This window comes from Cyanistes caeruleus, chromosome 5 (assembly GCF_971803275.1).
Source record: "Cyanistes caeruleus chromosome 5, bCyaCae1.hap1.1, whole genome shotgun sequence".
In the NCBI taxonomy this organism is placed as follows: Eukaryota; Metazoa; Chordata; class Aves; order Passeriformes; family Paridae; genus Cyanistes; species Cyanistes caeruleus.
In genome coordinates this window covers 28,696,405-28,716,860 of record NC_141705.1, presented here as the reverse complement: position 1 = coordinate 28,716,860, position 20,456 = coordinate 28,696,405, and positions in this window count along the sequence as shown.

Below are 20,456 nucleotides of genomic sequence, written 5' to 3'. Positions count from 1 at the left end.
CCCTTCCAGTTTGTATTAAGGTAATAGCGTACATTTAATGGTAGCACATAAAGTGAAAACTGAATTAATTTTAATTAATGCTTTCTAAATGCATTGTTCTTTGTACCATTAACAGGGTGGAGAGTACAGATTGTTGGATCAGATCCACAAAGGCAGTTTTGTTATTTTTGCTCTTCAAGAGGGGGGTTGATGATACTTCAGCTTCTCAGTTATGTAGGTTGTCTTCTACGCAGAATTGTTCATTAGTTATTTTGAGTGAGGTTCAAGAAAGGGGGAAAACTTCCTCACTTCCTATTGAACACAAGCAGTGCAATTGCCTAGGTATGCTGGGACCTGTAGTTGAGAAAGTAATGATGTAAGCCACTGATACTACAGAAATTAAAGTAATTATTAATAGTAAATTTTATTATTTCTAGTTAAAGCTAGTCCACATGCATAAAGCACTCTGTAAAGCTCTGCCCTTGAACTGATTGAGGACAAGTAAATGAACTGTGTTAGAGGAAGGTTTCATGTTCACTCACCTTGACTTTCCATTTAACAAATTTCCAGCATATGTGAAACAAAACTAAAAGTAAAGAATCAATAGAACCTTTGTTGCCTTTATAAGCTAGTAAGTTTCTGAACATAGATCAACAGATGACAAAGATTGAAAGGCAGTCTAAAACTTCATGAGCTACCTATAGTAAAGGGGAAGACAGCTAGTTGAATTAAGCCTCAGAATCTGGGTTTTATATTACTTTCAGTTTAAAGCCTTATATTGGAAAGGGTGTTAAACCTGAGCTCAGGAAAGGTGAGACACACTCAGCCTGCTGCTCTGTGCTAAGGGGTCAGGGCTGGGCAGCCCCCTCTCCACTCTGTCTTTTTTGATTGTGCTTGAGGCTTGTGCAAAAACATGGGTTGGTTGTAGGCAGCTTTGGAAGTAGTCGAGCTAATACTAGTAAGTTACACTGAGAGCTCCAAGTCCTGTTTTCCAGGTACATTCATTATTTCCCTTAGGAACTGCTACGGGGAAGGTGCCTACAGTGCAACAGAGACTGTCATGTAAAGGAATCCACAAAGACCCTGCTTCACCACAAGACACGAAGCGCTTCAGTTTTCCTGGTCATGCTGCTTAGGCAGATCACACTACCAACACATTTGCTTGCATATTTACCAGCTGGACTAAGAGGAGTGTTTTATTATTCATCCTGCTTTAGGGTCATTGACATCCATCCCCTAGATATACTGAATTCTCCTGGGGACCCCAATGAGGGTGTTCAAAGGTGTGACCTTGAGCAAGAGTGACCCCAATGGCTTTCACTGGGTAAGTGGCCAAATGAGGTACTAAAAGCCTGGGTCTTCCTTTTAATGTGGTTTTTTTGTTTTTTTTTACTATTAGCTTAAAATACATATATCTTAAACAGTAAAAGGAGACTGTAACTCAACCTGGAGGGGTTGCTTCTCTTTTGAAGAAAAGATTGAGCCATTTTTCTGTATTCAAAATTATTGCTTGCTCATGACAGTTCTGTAGAACTTTTAAGAATGTGAATTGCATTCCATACAAAAAATTCTGACAGGGTTATAAGGCTTCAGGAGATACATAAGAATTCAGTTTCTGCTTTTTTTTTCTTCTTTTTTTTTTTTCTGTAATTTGTCTTGACTAATTCAGAAGTCTCCCTGCTGAGCAGGCTGGCTTATGTGTAAGGAAGGAAGCTGAATAATCTATGCCTCAATAAATGGAAGAAAGAATTTCAGAAGGTATTACAAAAAGGCTGGAAGTTTTTCCAAGAAGATTACTTAGCTTTAAAGCTGAAACTCATAGCATCATTTATTACTATAAATAGTTTGAAAATTAGCTCTGAATAAGTATAAACTAGGAGATGCTCACTGTAAAAATCCATTCCTCCAAAATGACACAAAATCCTCTCAGAACTTTAGAGCAGTTTAGGAAAAAAAAAAAAAAAAGACAAAAATTGTGATCAAGGTCAATCTGTGTTTTTTCTAGCTTGAGTCATCACCAACAGATGGTAAATACTCTGTAGAAATCACTCAGCTGAGTTACTCCAATTTATGGGGTTCCTAAGGCATCTACCCTTACTCCTAACCTCTAATACTCTTTGTCAGAACCTGAGTTCTCTCTGAAGGTTCTGACAGGTACCAGCACATAGGCTTGTGTGCAATTATGCATTTTGATACAGCTTGGTAATAACTGGCTTCCCTTTTATTTCTTCTGTAACAATAGGATTTGGTCCTAGCACAAGACTGCCTAGCTGTGTCAAGCTTTAAAGGTTGTTGCAGAAAAAGCTGGCAACAAGCTGGTATTGACTATCACTTCCTGTAGGACTTGAGTTGACATCTACTATTTCAGATACACATCAGTTTAGAAATACTTTCTGTGCCATTTCCCAATGATTCCTGCAGCTGAGCAGACATGAGATGAATGCAAAAACTGTCCATCGAATAGACTCACGTTCCCACTTAATCTTCATGCAGAGAAAATTATTCTTCTATTTCATCAATGTTTTATTAGATTTTCCTGAAAAAGCTGGCAGAAGAATATAATTCTTCAGAGACTAACAAGTTCCTTAGCGCATGCTGTTTCCCCGGTACTGGCACTGACATTGTAATTTCTGTAAGTATATCTTGTTTTTTAGGAGAGTGAGTTACTATTTTTAGAATTGGTCTCACACCTTTCTTTGTTTCTCCCCCAACTCATTAGGTACAAGTGAGTATGTGATTGGAAAATTATCTGTTTGTTCAGATCAGAAGAGACCCCTCTCTAGTTAAGCTCCCTGTTTTGTTCAGTATTGTTTTAGATGAGGTAGATAACTTTCACTGTTCATGCAAATATGTGCATCTACTCAGCCTAGTGAGACTGCTTGTGCTATTGCTTAATAAAATTATGAGATTGTGAGTAGCCTCTGTGTCTCATGATAGAATTTCCATCATACTGCTGATAGGCATAAAGCAGAAGGCACCTGAGGTCCTGTCTATCCTATTGAACTCGGACTTTTGCAAGCCTTGATCAATCAATGAATGTACCTAGTAGGCAGAAAATTGCAGCATGATGAGCAGAGCTAAGAGGGAGCACTAGGGAAGCTGTGCTGAAGCCTATCACCTGATATGTCAAGAATTATAGATTATATTGAGTAAAATTTATTTTGGTTTTGGGCGTATGCTGCTGCATCAGAGTACAATGCTATTATTTTGTAATAGACATGCAGAGCTTGCCATTGCAGTTTTAGAATAGCCAAGTGGAATGTAAAGATTTGAAGCTGAAAGGGAAGGCTGAGGGGTGCAATAACAAATGACACTACAGTGACAGTGTGCTGAGGTGACAAACTGAATCAAAAGGGCTGTGTAGCTCTCTGCACTGCTGCTGATGCCTCATGGACATATCTTAATTATTCACATATTATTACTATGTTTTGCAATTTTTAAGACAAAGCAGAACCCAGTGTTTTGTACTAATACTGCTGTTTAGTAAGTAGGGTGTCTGTGGCATATGCAACATTTAAAGCATGTAGAAAAAAAATAAATGAAATTTATTTGTTGAGGTGCTAGAAAAGTCAAATGACTTACTTGGGTGCATTGGGAGTGATTGGGCCAGAAAATCTCAGAACCGATGAAAGCAGATGAAATTACTGTCCCAGTAGAATGTTGCCAGTGAATTGGTAAACCATATAGTTTTATGGTTTACTTGCAGTTGACAAGGCATCTTTGTGCATAGACTCATTTACTTTATAAATTATGGATTTCTTTAATAGTTGATAACAATGCAAAAATATCCTGTAGCATTGATATGCACCTCCTGCATCTTGTGACTCCTCCCAGATAAAGCCAGTAGCATGAAGAAGGAAACGGGAGAGATAAAAAGATGCAAATCTATTGGAAGAAGCCAATAGCACCTTGTGAACCAAATGAAGGTGCCTTCCACTGTCTTACCAAAGTCAGTTTGACACAGTTCTGTGCTCTTCTGACCTGGTTTGATCTGGCAGCCGATTGCACAGATTGGCTGTGCTATTTTTCTAGCAGCAATAAAGTGCCATAAATTTTATGGGACCAAAACATTTTCAAACAAAATCCAAAATAAAATACAGGTGACTCGACTCAGCAGTGGTGCAGAGGTAGTAAGCTCAGTTGGGGGGGCGGGGGCTGGCAGTGGCAGCTGGTAGCTGGGGCATCTTACCTTGGATCATCCCTCACAAAGCAGAATGGTTCTAACAGTGTTAAGTGCCCATTCTGTGAATGATATTTTTCAGACTTGCGTATGCTGAGTTGCCACTGTTGATATTATTCCAAAATGTGGCCCAAGAATGATGGCATGATGTTTGCATCACAATACACAAAGCGCCTGCTTGCTGCAGATGGTAAAGATGGCAGTTTTATTTCTTACGTTTTTATTATTTGCCTTAAATTTTTTTTTTTCTGATCTTGTAAACTGAAAAAAAATTTGAAAGTTTCACTATGAAAATGTTTTCTACATGAGGAAGTTAAATACTTTTTCAGTTCAAATAAACCCCATTTTCCCTTACCTTGCAGTATTTGGTGCTCACTCATACATATTTTTACCTCAGTAGCATACAAAGAATTGTTTTTTACAAAATGATTATCTGAAACAGATTTAAATGTAACCTTAGAGCATAAAACATGAAACAAGAAAACAGAGTTAAAACTTTTAAACCAATCAATTTTATTCTGAACACAGCAATTGCTTCTGCTGTCAGAAGGAATAAAGTTTACTGCTGTTGGAAACTTGTAAAAAGTCAGATGTGTTCCTGTAAAATGCCTTGTCAAGTGCAAGTAAACCAGACCACACATTTCAAGAATCAAACATCTCCTTATTTTAGAGTCTATAAGGTTTGTGTTCTAATCACCTGCTCAGAAGTCATTGCAACAATGGGAATTGAACAAAGAGAAGGAAACACTGTATTCCTAAATGACAAAGAAATCCTGCTCATTGACCTTCTGACCTGCCTCAGCCAGAATACACAGGATTCAGTTGTTTATCGCACGAGGAGCCAAGGCATGCCAATATCCACTACTGAATTAAGATTAATATGGATGTCTTTGTAATTATTACATCTAAATAAAACTAATCCTTATATTAATACAAATTGTATCACAAGTCTTAATGACAGATACAATCCCAGCTTTTTATTGAGAAAATATATTCTGTGAACCTTTCAAGGGAAGAGAAGACAGGAGGAAGAATAATTATTTGTCTGTTCAATTCATTCTATTTTAATCTAGAGCCGATTATAAAAACTAATTTTAAAAAAATCTACCTTTAAAAAATATAGCTTTTAAAAGAAAGGTAAAATTTTAATGCATTCCTCACCCAACAGTTTGTGTCACTTTGATGGGTAGTGTGCTTCTATTGGACCTTTTGAAAAAACAAAATAAATTAAAACCTCAGAGCTGTAAACTTTCACAGTCCAGGGCTAAGAATGAGGTGGTAGTGCTGTTTACTGGGATAAATCAGGTGCTACTAACAAAATTTCAGTACCAAAGATTAATAATATTATCATCAGTAGCTCTTGAAAGAGACCTGGCTTTCTAAAGGCAACTTAATTTTAAACACTGAGACAAGTCAATCAGTGTACACCTAAAAATATGCATTGAGGGATGCACTTTGCATACATGAGAGTCTAGTTTTGTCTTTTTAGCCTGTGAGATCTTGGATTTTTTTGTTTGCTTATTCAGGAACATAGGCACAGGTGCATTACTTTATAAGGTATGGGTCTGCTTGTTGGTGGTTACTGAGTAGAGAAAGAGAGTTTCCAGGGGAAGAACAGGACACTGAGAAATAGCCTTCTGCTCAAAATTCTGTGCATTCTGTCCTAGTGTTAAAACATCTTTCTCACAAGACTGTTTGTCTGGGGATGGGGGGATATTGATGACCTGGAAATATAAATGTCAGCTCAGCCAATGTCCATTGACTTCAGCCTGAGAAGTTAAAAGGTGGGCCCATTTCCCATTTTTATATTTTGCAGTATCATAACTGATAGCCTGTAGCATTTTAAGTGGCTGAGGGCACAGTGGAAAGCAAAATACTGAGGTACCACTATAGTTATCTCAGAGCTTTTGGGAACAGTATCCTGGATCATGACTAAATGGATGTTTCTGATTCTGACCCAATGCCAACAGTTTTGGCAAGGTTGTATCAAGGACAAAAAAAAAATCTATTTAATTTAACTTCTTTTTTTTTTCTTTTTTTTAATCAAAATGTCTTTTAAGAGCTCCCGGTGTATGTTTGGGTTTCATGGTGCAGGGAGGAACCCATTTTCACTTGACACTCTTTGTTGCACCTTGTACTTTGAATATGCTCTGGTTAGATTTATTATGAAAATTTGGGTAGGTAGCATCTAGGTAAGATAAGCTGGTAGAAACAGATCTGTTCATGATCACAGCAAAAATTACAAAAAGTATTATTTCCTAGACATCTATTTTGAATGTCAACATCAGAAAGAAAATAACTCTTGTCCTTTTAACTCACATGGAAGGATACAATTTCTGGATGATAATATGGTTACCCATTGATTTCTGGAAAGAAACCTGATTTTAGATGTGATTTAGAACATGATGAATGCAGGAAAGTTACACTTTTGTGAAGGGCATTGGTCTCTAAACTTTTCTGAACAGTTTTGTAAAGTTGTCACTACCTAGGCCAAATAATTACTACTGCAGCAAAATATCAGTGAAAAAAAAATAGATGGTGACAAAATACCATATCAAAGAATGACAGAATTATTCAGATTTTAAAGGGACTTTTAAAAGTCATCTAGTCCAACCCCTCTGCAAAGAACAAGAACATCCTTAACTGGACAAGGCTGTTCTGGGCCCCATTGAAACTGACCTTGACTGTTTCCAGGGATGGGACAACTACCACCTCTCTGGACAATCTGTTTCACCATCCTCTTTGTAAAAGACTTTTCCCTCATATGTAATCTGAATCTTTATCACTCATCCATCCTTCTCATGCCCCCTTTAAGTACTAAAAGATCACAATAAGTCTTCTCCAGAGCCTTACCTTTTCCAGGCTAACAAATCCAGCTGCCTCAGCCTATCCTCGTCAGAGAGGTGTTCCAGCCCTTTGGTCATTTCCATGACCCCCTTGAACATGTCTGTGTCCTTCCTGTGCCAAAGACCGCAGATCTGGGTGCAGCACTCCAGGCGGGGTCTCATGACAGAGGAGTAAAGGTCCTGCTGGCCATGCTGCTTCTGATGCAGCCCAGGATACTGTTGGTACTCTGGGCTGGGAGCACACGTGGCCAGCTCATATCCATGAGATGCCTGTCATAGGTCTTCCTTCAGTTCTTTCACCTATGGGATATGTGTGCATACACCTCTGTCTCTTCCTGAAGAAACAATATGGGATAGGCAGACTCATCTGAAGTGACCATCAGGTAGGCCACGCCTCAGCTGTGGAAGAGGTTACAGTGAAGAGATGCACCCCTGAGTCAGAGACTGCCTTGCCGGCTTTCTGCCTAAGTCCCTCCACCACTGAGGTTTTTTTGGTACAGAAATTGATGTTAAAATTAATGTTTTGCATCGTATTTTTAAGAAATTTATTGTATTATAAGACATCTGCATTATCTGTGCAATTAAAGGGATTAGCATGTTCTGTTTTCCAAATACATAAGCGGGAAAATATGTTATCTTCAATAGCTTGCAGTTGATATGGATAAAGAGGATAATACATAATTAGTATACTACAGGGTTTTGATTTATTTATTTTTATTTTCCATTGCTTTTTTTTTTTTTTTTTTTTTTTTTACCTTAACTCTTCCGATTTAGCTTTATGGCCATTCAGTAGTTTTCTGAAAAACTTCCCTAAATAAAAGATTTTTGCTGGGCAGTGTGCTGATTTAAGGTACTATATTAGCTGAACAAAAGGCTTGTTCTTTTTGAATTCTGCTTTCCTCTAATTATAATAATTCAGTCCTCTTCTAAGTAGTGTATGCATTAAAGTGTCTATGTGTACATATAGGGCCATATGTGTGTACAGCTTTTACAGGACTATATTTGTCATTTTCTCTCATTTCAAGTTTTAAAACTTTTTGTCAGCAGTGCCACAAGAGGTGTTCTGTTGTAGTTATAGACTCTCTTGGTTTGCACCTGATTTCATAAGTGCTCATCAGAGCACTCTCATTAATTAAAGTAAAAAGAGTAAATATTTGCTAAGGTTTTCAAGACTTAAAAGAATGTGCCCTGTATTGTGATATGTTTTTAAGAGAAGAAATAGTCGTATAAACAGGTGAGAAAATTTTCCTGTGTCATGATCAGTGAGATTGGTACCAGATTTATGCTCATGGACCTTGTTGCTGTCTAGAGGCTTTCTTAGATACTCCCTCATTGATGGCTGCAAAAGTTCATTCCACTCATAGAGCCAGGGCAGTGTGTGGGTCTAATTACTGCTACGCTGTGTGTGCATGTGACAATGGCATTTTGTAGCTGAGAAGAAAACAACAAAGGCAGTAGTCATCAAAATTCAAAGGTCTTGAAAATAATGGGCAAGGCACCTCAGTTTTAGTAACTGCCATAGCCAATAATCACAGCGAGCATACTTTGATTTAATCTTTTCTCAGCCAGTATCTTCCTGAAAAGGCAGGTTGGCTCTCAACCTGCTGGATGGACTGACCCGTCCTCCAAGGGGAGGTGTTGGAGGGCAGTCCTGGCTCTGCTGCTGCCACTTCTCCTGGTGTTTCTTCCTCTGGGTGTGCTGGGAAATGCTTCCCTTCTGCCTTGTAAAAGTAGCTCTGCTGAAAAGACAGTGAGAGCTCTCAGGCCATATTAGTTTCCTTTATGATGTGTGTAAAGTAAGGCAGTCCCTGTTGCTGCGTTTCATTTGGTTTGTGTCCCATGAAGCATTTTCTTTCTCAGGGGACTAAACTTCAGCTCACCCTCAACTCAGAAAATCAAGCCCAGGCATATATTTTTATACCTCATAAGTAGTTATAGTGGATGGAAGAAAATGCAGGCTAGTCATCAAAATAAGGGGCTGTGTTACAGCTTTTGCAGCCATGTAATCAAAAATATTCTTTCCTTTTTTGCACTGAGCCACTTGCAGTCTGTAATACACCGAAAAGAGATTTTGTTTCCTTTTCCCCCTCTCAGTTTCCAACAAGGAAAACAAGTGCTCTGCTTCAGCAAGTGAATCCAGCCATGCTTGTGATACACATACAGGCTGTGTGTGAGAATTATATCAATAATTACTGTTTAGAACTGCTCTGCATGCAGATGCCACAATAGGGCATTGAGAATGTATCACACAGTTATGGGAAACACAATAGGAATCTTTCTTTGAGTGAAATAATTATATTTTAACCACGTGGAAACCAAATAATCTAGCTAGCTCTAAGTCTTTATTCACGTGTAAAAAGATCATTTATGCATTGTAATGCACCCTTGTTCAAATAATTGTGCTGGAATATTCTATGAAAGTTTTTGAGCAGCTCTGTAATAGCCATACTGTTGGGTGACAGCAGTATCATCAGTAACCTACATAAGTATTTCTAACCACGTGCATATTCATCTCTTACTCCATTGTAATTTAGGGCAGTGTTTTCTATATATTTCAAGAGAAATTATCTTTACTTGAAATGCTTCCCCAGCCCAAGCAGCTCCATGCACAGGTTGGATGATCCTGTGCTGGTGTAGGAGAGAAGACACTGTTTGCTGTACAGGAGTACAGGAGAGTGCTGGGGAGGATTGCTGTTCAAGGTCTGTTTGTCTGGAGAGGCACAGTACTAGGTAAGGCAGCTCTCAAAGATCTCATGCCTTTTTGAAATACTTTTAATGAGGTCCTTAAGCAAAGGTTCTTAAAACCCTTAAGCATAAAAATCCTCTCATAAGCAGTAACTGAATAAAAGATGGGACATATATTCTTCCTCAGGAATGGAAATTGATGGAAATATCCCTAAATACTTATTCCGTCTTTTTATGGTATCTCCAAGTATCCTCCTGCGATGACCCATTATTTGTCTGATCTGCTGCAGCTGTTCTTGTGGTCATAAATAAACAAACAACCTTGCTTCCAGTGCCTGCATGAGTATCTTGAAACAGTAACATCATCAAAAATACCTCCCCTCCTCTTCCTGCCCCAACCATGAAAATCTGAATAAACTTGGCCTGTTTCATTTAATGAACAAACAAAAAAAATGAGACTTGATAGAATGCAGGGCAACTTCATCATATTAAAGAATTTCATTGTAGCAGAGAAGGGCATAATAATAGGTGCACAGGCTGTGTACGTATCCCCATCAGGCAAACAAATTTATAAAAGGGAGCATGATTAGCTGCTGGAGTAAATTTACCAGCAAAGAGATGAATTGTCAATCCGTTGATGTTTGCTGGTTGAGACTGAATGCCTTTCAAGATATGCCTAAGGCAGTCATAAATTATGCTTTAGTCTAATTTATGTTACTAGCTTAATGTGAGTAAATAAGGTAAATGGGTGAAATAAACCTGTGACATTGAGAATAATCCGATTGTTCCTTAAGACATTAAATATCTGGAAAAATGGAGTATTCTCAAAGTCTCTTACTAAATCATTAACAAAATGAAGCAATGTTTGCAAGTGCCATAGCACATATTCAGATGGGCTGCAGTTTTTAGTATGTACTAAAAGTAGTACATACTACTAGTGTGCAGAGATTTTCTCAGTTTTTATTTTGACCCAGGTTTTGTGGAAAAGATATACTGCATTTCTGAAGGTAGTGTAGCCATGCCAAAATGAGTTGCATGTATGTGCTATATTACCTTTGACAGATATCCATCTATATATATATACACTATACTATCATGTATAGTATCCAAATAGCAGTCATGGCTTAAATTTGATTGTGTTTGTTGTGAGGATCAACTTCTTCCTGACTTTTTCAGAAGACTTTAGCTGTAAAAAGATGTAAAAAATAGATTTGTAGGATATTACCTAGTCAAAAAGGCTTAGCATCATCTTTTGTTTGGAAAATCAACCCTCCTGTCCTTCTAGAATCTACTAGAAAGTATTTTCAAATTAATAGTATTTTAGGCAGAAATCCAGAGCATTATATTTTCTGCATGAGACTATAATGTAGGAGTTGTAATATATTCCCTAATTAAAAATATCATGCACAGTAGTGATTTTATTATTCATTTATTATCTGGACCATTGAACTAATCTGAAGAAAAGCAGCATTCTCAGAGGCACAAGTGAAGAGGTTTCCTTTCTATTTTTCCAGCAAAAGGGGCAATATTTTTTGTTTGAAAAATAAGGAGTTCTCATGCCTTGCTACAAAATTATTGTTAGACTTTAGATAAATGAAGGTTATATTTCTTTTCTGAAGGAACATTTAGGATTACTTTTGTGACCTTTATGTTTTGTGGTAATACTTCATAAATGTAAATAAATAGATTTAAAGATATAAAGAGATTGAGAAGCAAAAAAAAATAGGAGATTTGAAAATAATGTATAAAATTTAACAATTCTTAACTGTGAGACTAAAGCTAATTTTCAGTCATTTAAAAGAAATTGGAAGACATAAATTTTAAAAATCAGAATCAATTTCTCTCGAGTTATTTTCTTGTTGCACCAAGCTTACAAGTATAGGCTTTCAGCTCACATATATTGTACATATATTTTTGTCCATGTCAGTGACAAGTGGAGTCAAGCTGTTGCAGATTCAGGCTGCAGAGATTTGGCTGTGAAGCAGTAGAGATGGAGTCTGCAGGTCCCCATTTCAGTCCCAAAGTCATAAATGGACTTAAATAATAAGTTCTAAGTGAGAATATACCGGTGAATACTATACATTATAGAATGCATAGTGTTTGAAATCCACTACATACTCTGTAAAAATTTGTCCTCATTTTCAGTTGTATTATGTATGATGTAGGTCAGTTCTTTCCTTAAGCATCTATGCCTACCAGTGCTACTGCTTCTGCTCTTCTGAACTTTGAGGTGCTATCTATATATCAGTAACTCTAAACTGTAAAGAAGAAAGATTTATTTCTTCCAAATTTTATTAGACCTACTTTACATTTTTCAGCCTTCAACCAGATCATGGGTTTTGAATTTTTGTGGCTTAGCAGCTTTTTGACTTTATATCTTTTAAATTTTTCCTACCTCTTCTCTCAAAAAAAAAGAGAAATATTTCACTTTTTGAAATCAAGAAGTTTTTGTGGTAAAACATGCAGCCCATTTTTAGTTTCTTAGTAAATGTGTTCAGAGCAGCCCTGGAGATTCAGGACAAATAGTTTGGAAAACTAAAGCCTGAACCCTAGAATTGAGCAGTGCTGCACTGACAACTGAGTGGTCACCTTTCCTTTTTTAGATTTCCAGCTGCTGAACCTCCTTTACTGGAATTAAAGCAAAACATCAAGCATGTATATGTTCTCAGACCTCTTTCTTTTGAAAAATCACATTATTTGTATTGCAAAAACTTCTGCTTGGTTCACTTTACTGTATGTCTTTATTATACCATACTTTTATGCTACTATTTAATTGGTCTATGCTACAAAAATAAATACCATTATTTTTATAATATAACTAAATTAATAATGATGTGTGTGTACCTGAGTTCTAATTTTGATTTTGTCTATCTGAAACCAATTCATACTCCAAACTTATTCCTCCAGATTGTTTAACTCATGACATGGCATTTTATTCAACAAATGCAGCATAAAATGTACGGATTATGGACCAAGCTCAAAGGTAAACTTAATGTGCCACTCCGCTGACAAAACTTCTTTATTTATCTTAAAATTCTGAGCTTCTATACTTCAGTAATTCTCCTTTGCACCACAGAATATATCTAGAGTATAACACAGCATTTCTAAATTTCTGTTGAACACAGCACAGAAATTACATTGCCTTTTTATTTTCTGAATTCTGTCTCACAAAGTAATATGATACAGAGAGAAGATAGCCTGGAGAGGATAGCCAGTGTATGGTTATGGCCTCTAAGCACTTTGGTTTTTCTCAGCATGAGTTTGCTAATTCACATATTGATTGGTGTTCACATATCATCACTTTGCCATTAGGAATCCAGTTACTCCCTTCAAGCACAATTTTAGGAAGATCATCTCACCATAATTTCGGTTGGCACAGGGTACTTTTCCCTTCCTTGAAAAAAAAAATAAACCCATGCAATACTGGAATAAAAATGCTGGTCGTGAAAAGTTACACGAATACATGTGTACCAAAACTTTTTACAGTTTGCATGCTATTAAAATTAAGTTAGAAACTTATGTACATATCTCTTAAATCCATTACTACATACAGCTTTACCTTCAGAGAAAACCAGATTAAGCCATTTATTGCTGTCTAACACTAGGTCATAAACAGCAGTTTTTCCCCTTTGTGATTAAGCATCTTAATCCATTAATCCTTATGAAAAATGTAAATGTTTATATTAGTCAATTAGAGCAAGCTTTGTTGTTCTCTTTCAATACATACCTGATTTATTATTCAATAAATTTTGTCTTTTGAATTTTTTTCCTGCACTGTAACTTTGCTGCTTGAAAATGTATGTTCTAATTGGTACTAGGAAAACCTAAGTTTTATTTTGGCTGTAAATTTTAAGTAAGTGTTACTACTTTCAAATCTGAATTTCTGTCTATTTTTGATTTTTCTAATGGAACAGCTAATAGTTATTGATCAAAGGTCTAATGTTGTTCCTTACCCTAGCTGCCAAAACACACAAAATAATTGCAATGTCACTCGCATTAAGCTTCCCAAAATGCAAAACCGTGGTGGAAACTAATACCTTGTTGTGGTGATATGAAAAATTCTTGCATGATTCTAATGAAACAAAGGGAAGCCAGGGAGAATCATCTTAAAGCGGTTTAAGATGATGTATTCTTTCATATCAAGCGAAAATGGAGAGAGACGTGTCTGCAAGTACTTTGGAGATGTTTAAGATCTAAAACTATCTTGTTAATTGGTGACTTGGTCTGTAAAGCAGGATGCAGTTCAAGCAGGACAAATGGAATTTATTGCACTTCAGTAAAAATAATCAGCTGAGCAATGAAATATAGAAACTGCCTAGCAAGCCAGAAAGTGCAGAAAAATTGGGATTTTTTATTGAAGGCAACAGCAGTTGTCAAGATCATTTTATTGTAAGGGGAAAAAACACAACCAAACCCAGCACGCGGTATCCTGGATTGGTTATTGCACTTAAAATAAAACATTGGCCAGCTGAAGAGATTGCAGAGAAAAGCATGGTGAATGATCAAGTCCAGAGAACATGACCTGAGGAGGAAGGAATAATCTGCTTCCTTCATGCAGTGACATGAAGGAATGAGCTAATATTGGAACAAGGGAATTACAGACATTAAGACATATTGTCAAAGATCTGGGGCAGAGTGAAGAGAGCTGTTGTAGAGTATTCAACAATAGATGTTTTATTGAATGGCCTACACAGAAGCCTGTGAAGGTGATTCTGTCTTAGGAGGGATAAGCAGATAAAGATTTTATGAAATATACTTCCAGTTCAATTTTGTGTAGTTAGTAAATGTGGGTATTCCAGCATGGAATTACATAAAAGAAAGAGTAATCTTAAAGAAAATGAGGCAAAGAAAACTTGCTACTTTGAATTATTTACATGTCTTTTAATCTAGGATGGTTTTGTTTTGTTTTTTTTAATTATATCCCCCCTTGAATTGCTTCACCTTTCATGCACTCTAATTCAGCTTATGTTTTTCCAGTTAAACTGACATAAAAAGTTACTGCACACTTTTTCTACACATTCCCTTCTGCATAATAGGAACTAACCAAAGAAATCATAAAAGTATTACTTTATCTTTCCCTGCATCTCTGTTTGAAACTTATCCAGGCTCTGAAACTTTACCAGTCTTCAATAAGTTACATCCTTGAATCTTGTTAGAAAAATTGTTATTTTGTTGTTTCCATGGAGAAAACCCTTCTCCCCTGCCCCTCGCTCTTTCTGCATTTATTACTTGCCGTGCAACAATATGTCTTTAAATGAATCAGAAATATCTCTCAAAATACTCTCTCAGGCCAAATGCCAATGTTCCGTCAGGAATGCCCACTAGCTTTTATCAATATTGCTATAAAATCCAAGTCTCAGCTCACTTGAGTTTGTTTCTGTCAGCTGATTTATGTTTCTAGTCAAAATGTATTGAAAGCATAAAACGAAGCTGAATGGCCTTCAAAAAAAGTGGTGTAAAATTGAAACGCTGAGCATAGGAAAAGGCTTCTAATCTAACAGTCTCTTTCAGACTGCATTATTTCCACATTTTATTCTTCATTGGTCATGTTTTTAACCTTCTTAGGGTTTTTTTGCCGCTTTGGAAAGAAAATTGTTTCCTTTGCAAGATTACCTTGGGAAATTAAATTGTCATATACTTTACTACAATTGACTCAAATAGTGCTTAGATTTTAGATTGCCTATAATTTTCTGTTGGGAAAATTCTAGAGAATTGAAACAAGTGAAAGGAATTTTCATTTGTCAACCTCTCTGATTCACTACTGGCATCTAAATAACCCTCTCTGGTTCTTTACTTTACTCTGTTCTCCCAAGGTCATTGGAGTTCTTCTTTCCTTCCATTGCACCCCAATGTCTTTGAAACAGGAATTGCAGCCCACTTTTGTGCCTGCCATTCAAAGCCACACCCACCTCACATTTTCCCTCTTTTGTACACTGCCTGTGTCTCCATGTGCTCAGGTAGGAAAGGAGGTCCTAGAACTAAGTCAAAAAACTGCCTTTCATGCATCTCAGCACCTTCCATGATTGCTCTTCACGTATTTTGCCCCAGGTACAACTTCTACTCAGCTATGATAAACCTCTAGGCAGAGGAAATATACTTATCCATAAGCCTATATAGAACGTGAGTTTTAGAAGCACATTTCTGGAAGAAAAGGTGGAGAGGAGTAATGAAAAAATGGATCACAGGGTTGGTGATGCTGAGTAGGACTTCTGTGCTATATCACACATGCTTAATGTCTTTAGCAACAAAAACAAAAATGTTTTTGCTTTCCAAAGCAGTGGGAGTGTGGTATCAAGGAAAGAAAGGGAGAGGAACTTTTTTATAACGCCGTTCCTTTTTTATGGACGTCATGAACAAAAATATTCCACAAGACTGAATTTCTCATTCATGGCCTCTGTTTTCCACAGATGGATGAAAAGTGGATAATTATAAGTGAGGAAGACAGAAGGCCTGGTGCTGTAAGAACCATTGCTGTGAGTCATGAGCCTGGAGCACATTTCTTTATGACAACTTTGTATATCTCACTCTGTCCATGAGGTTATTCATTCCACGGTAGTTAGCAGCAGCACATTGGGTCAGTGGTGTTCCAAATATATTCTTGCCTAGTACAGAAGAAGATAGTGTCATCATGGACGTACCTTTCTTTGGAGACTGCTTTAACTGGTAATAAATATTAGACTTCCATTTCAGACATACAGAGAGAATGAGAGGCTGGAGAATATTTCTAATAGAGCATCAAGCTTTACTTACTAAGTTTTTTCTGTAAAGGAGAACTAATCAGCAGGCCCATTATCACAAATTATCTATCCCCTTAATTTGCCAGCTGGTTGAAAACTTGATCATCTGCTAGAAATTTATTTGGGTTTATGTTGTTGGACTTTTAAAAACTTTTTTAAAAGCTTTTTTAAAAACTTTTTTTGAAGCAGACTGACATATTTCTTTCCACAGTCACAGACACTGAACTAGATTTTTGGGGCATATACCTAAGTTAAAAAAATACCCATTTGCACCCATGGGGGACCCCAGCTGGAGCATGTGATTGCCTGAAGGAGGCTGTGAGCCCTTGGAAGCTCTGTGCAGGAGCAGGTTTGCTGTCAGGACTTGTGACCTCAGGGAGGACCCACATTCAAGTTGTCAGTGCCTGGATTCAAGTTGGTGGAGAAGTTTGTCTCCTGTGGGACAGACATGTTGGAGAAGGGGGAGTGTGAGGAGTCCTCCCCCTGAGGAAGGAGCAACAGGCATGTGTGAAGACTGTAGCTCCCATTCCCCATCCCCCTGCCCTGCAGGGACGAAAGAGGTAGAAAATTCACTTGGGAGTGAAGTTAAACCCAGGAAGAAGGAAGTGAAAAGCTGAGAAAAGCTCTTTGACAATTTAGTTTTTATTTGTCATTACCCTAGTCTTATTTTGGTTCATGATAAATTAAACTAATTTCCCTAAGTCAAGTCTGTTTTGCCCATGATGGTAGTTGCTGAGCGATCTCCTTGTATTTATCCTGACCTGTGAGCCTTTCATTATATCTTCTCCCCTGTCCAGCTGTGGAGGGGAATGATTTGATGGGCACCTGGCTTGCAGGTGGCCCACCACACCCCAAACCCATGAATTTGTTGAGTTTGACTGAGGCAGCAGTACTGACGCTGTAGTACTAATCAATAGAACAACTCTCTTAAAGACATAACAAGCCTTTGTTTCACGCTGTTCAATCTATATTGTTGTAGTTGTAGATTCATAAACAACTTGCAAGATACAACTTTGATAAAACCTTTATTGAAACAATTTAAAAATCAGAATGTTTGATAATGTTGCTGTTTCTGATGAAATTTTGGAATAAGGTGAATCAAAACAAAGCAAACTCTAGAGTGCACTGCATTCTTCCACCAAGGATTTTTGAAACCCGAGTGTAATTCCTAGCATGCAACGCATACATTTCTCACCATCAATGTGTGTTAAAGTTTTTGAAATTATTCTCACAGTTTACGATATTTTTATGTTTCTTCTTGAGTATTTTCATGTGATTCAGTAACACTAGACAAATGACAGTGACAAACATCATGAATGGTACTCCTTGCTTCTCCTGCTTTTTTCTGTTTTGCTGTTTTCCCCATTTTTAGACCTTAGACTGGTCATTGAGAAAGACACATTGAAAGAGCTACACTTTTGAAGTTATTTTTCTCTGCAGAAGAAGATATACATCTTTCTGCTAAGCCAGATCTATTGACTGACATTCACTCTTGGCTTGTTGGTGTATCTGGAGCAGCAGAAGCTCCACATGACCAGGCAGCTGCAGGGCAGGCACACTTGAGCAGCAGTGAACAGTTTGACTTTAGTGTCAAACAGTTCATTGGCTGTATAACTCAAGAAAGTGAGTGGAAGATATGCCTGAATAACCACGGAGTCAAAACTTTGTAAAAGTGTAAAATTCACATATATTGGAATAAATGTGAAAAGATAGCAAATTTTAGAGTTAAAATAACTTCCAGAAATAAAATAGCTTCTGGAGATTGCTCTACATATTGCACTTGAAGAACTTTATTTTGCCAAACTTAGAAAAAAAAAATTAGCTTTTTTTTAGTTGTACAGTCAAATATTAATTAATCTAATGTACAATTTATAGGAAAAAGACAGAACAAAAGAGATAAAATTAAATAGGCTGAAATATATGCATAATATGTTTCTTGTGGAAAGAAATTAAAAAGGCTGTTTTTACCACTGTTGGTGGTAGAATAAGATTATCTTATCTGGAAGAAAAAATTAGTCAATGATATTTGCATTACAATTAGCAAAAAAAATTGCAACAAATAAAATTATTCAACCAGCTTGCTCTGCATTAGATTCTTCAATGATAAAATAAAATTAGGAAGGTGCAGAATAGTGTGAATTTCCTAGTATCCATCTTTTCTTGCTTAGCATATATTAAATGGCCAGTTAATCAAAATTGTCAGTCTCCTGTTCTTTAAAGAAGGTGCTTTTAGTTCATCAGCTTATTTTAAACCTGTAAGTGTACTTGGAAAAATGACTGGAAACCTTTTAGCAGACTGCTTGCATGTTTTACATTATCATTGATTTGGCAATTATTATTCTTGCTACAATTTTCCGTGTAGAATATAATCTGTTGCCTGCCTAATGTTACTGAAAGCTTGACTGTGGTTTTTTCAGTTTGTTCAGTCACTGGTGAGAGATTTCATTATGGTATCTTTTGTTAGATTCAGAACTAAAAATGACTGACATGAAATGGCATAATTTTTTTTATAAAAGATGTTTATAAAAGATAAGAGCTTGTACTCCTGTTTTTGAAAGTGAGTCCAAAAAGTATCAAAAAACCTTACTGGATGTTCACTTAGAATTAATAATATTATGACTGCAATACCCCAAGTCCTAAGGCACTGAACATTTAGGGCTTTTACTTGTTCTCAGTGAACTTCTTTCTATGGGAACAATGCTAATAAAGTGGTTGACTCCTTTGAACTATAGTATGTGTGGTGAAACTTATGTAAGTTTGTATTTTACCAAGTTCTAGTTCTTCTGTCACAGGGAAGAAAAAAGGCCATTTCTCCTCCCTGTCCCTTTTATCCTAGCTGGCAATTCATTTTATATAATCAGTTGTTACATTTTAATCTGAAGAGAAGCAGCAGGAAGTGTGATCAAAACTTCACATAAAATTGTTTCTTTTCAGATTACAAAAGAGCTCTTCAAAAGGCTTCAGCAGGAAAAGAACTTACAAATGTACATGTTAATTGGTAGAAATGAGTGCCTAATTTCTAATTGTAATGTGTGTCAGTTTAGCTTCTAACCTTTGCTTCATGTTTCATTTTCTCAGCTAGATTGAAGGGCTCTTTACTACCTAGCTTTTTCACTCTGGGAAGATACTTTCGTAGAGTAATCAAGTTATTCCTTGTACTTTTTATTAAAAGAAACAGCTTGAGCTCTTTAAATCTTTAATTCTAAAAGAGATTCTTAGGTACTAAAATTGTATTTGTGTTTTTCTTTCCTAAGAAAGGAGTATGTCCTTAATATGTCCTTAGACATATTGCCTAATCCTTCAGAATCCATTTTGAGAAAGGAGCATTTAACTATTGAGATCTCTCTGATGAGATTAAAGATCTGCCTTAGTAGAGTAGATCCTCACTGCGAGGTCTACATCAGAGTATATATTAATATGAATTTTTTTTTTTAATATGTATATGTGTGTGTAGGTATGTTTCTGTGTCCAGGCAAAGGTTTTAATATGCCTTTTTGTGTTGTCATTTCATGAATGACTTGACTTCCTGAGCATATTTTCATTGTTGGCCAGAGCACTAGAACATTCTTTTCTCTTTTAGTCTGTATTGAATTTGTACCTGTTGTTGTATGTTTAAATTGTACCTAAATGTATGTGAGTTCTGTGTTAGTTAAATTCACACAATCCATGGGGGCTCTGTCCCTTGCAGCACCCAGGATAACAGCTCTGGAGGTGACACACTGCAGCTGTGTGGTACAATGCCCATTTATCCCTGGGCAGCATTTATTTCCTTGGTCACATAGGCCAGGAGGCCTGGCATCTTCTAGTGTGGTACCAAGTCTTGACAACAGGGAGGATGGAAGGTGCCAATGACTTGACTTATCTAATAATTAATATAAACTTATGGTTTTTTTAAGTTTTTACTTCTACGAGGAGCTTCTTAATCTGTAATCTCAGTAAATTGTGGATTTACTGGAAGATAGTACAAAAGATCTTAGATAACCCAAACTTTTTTGAGTGTGTCAGTAAAATGACAAAAGCAGCAAGAAA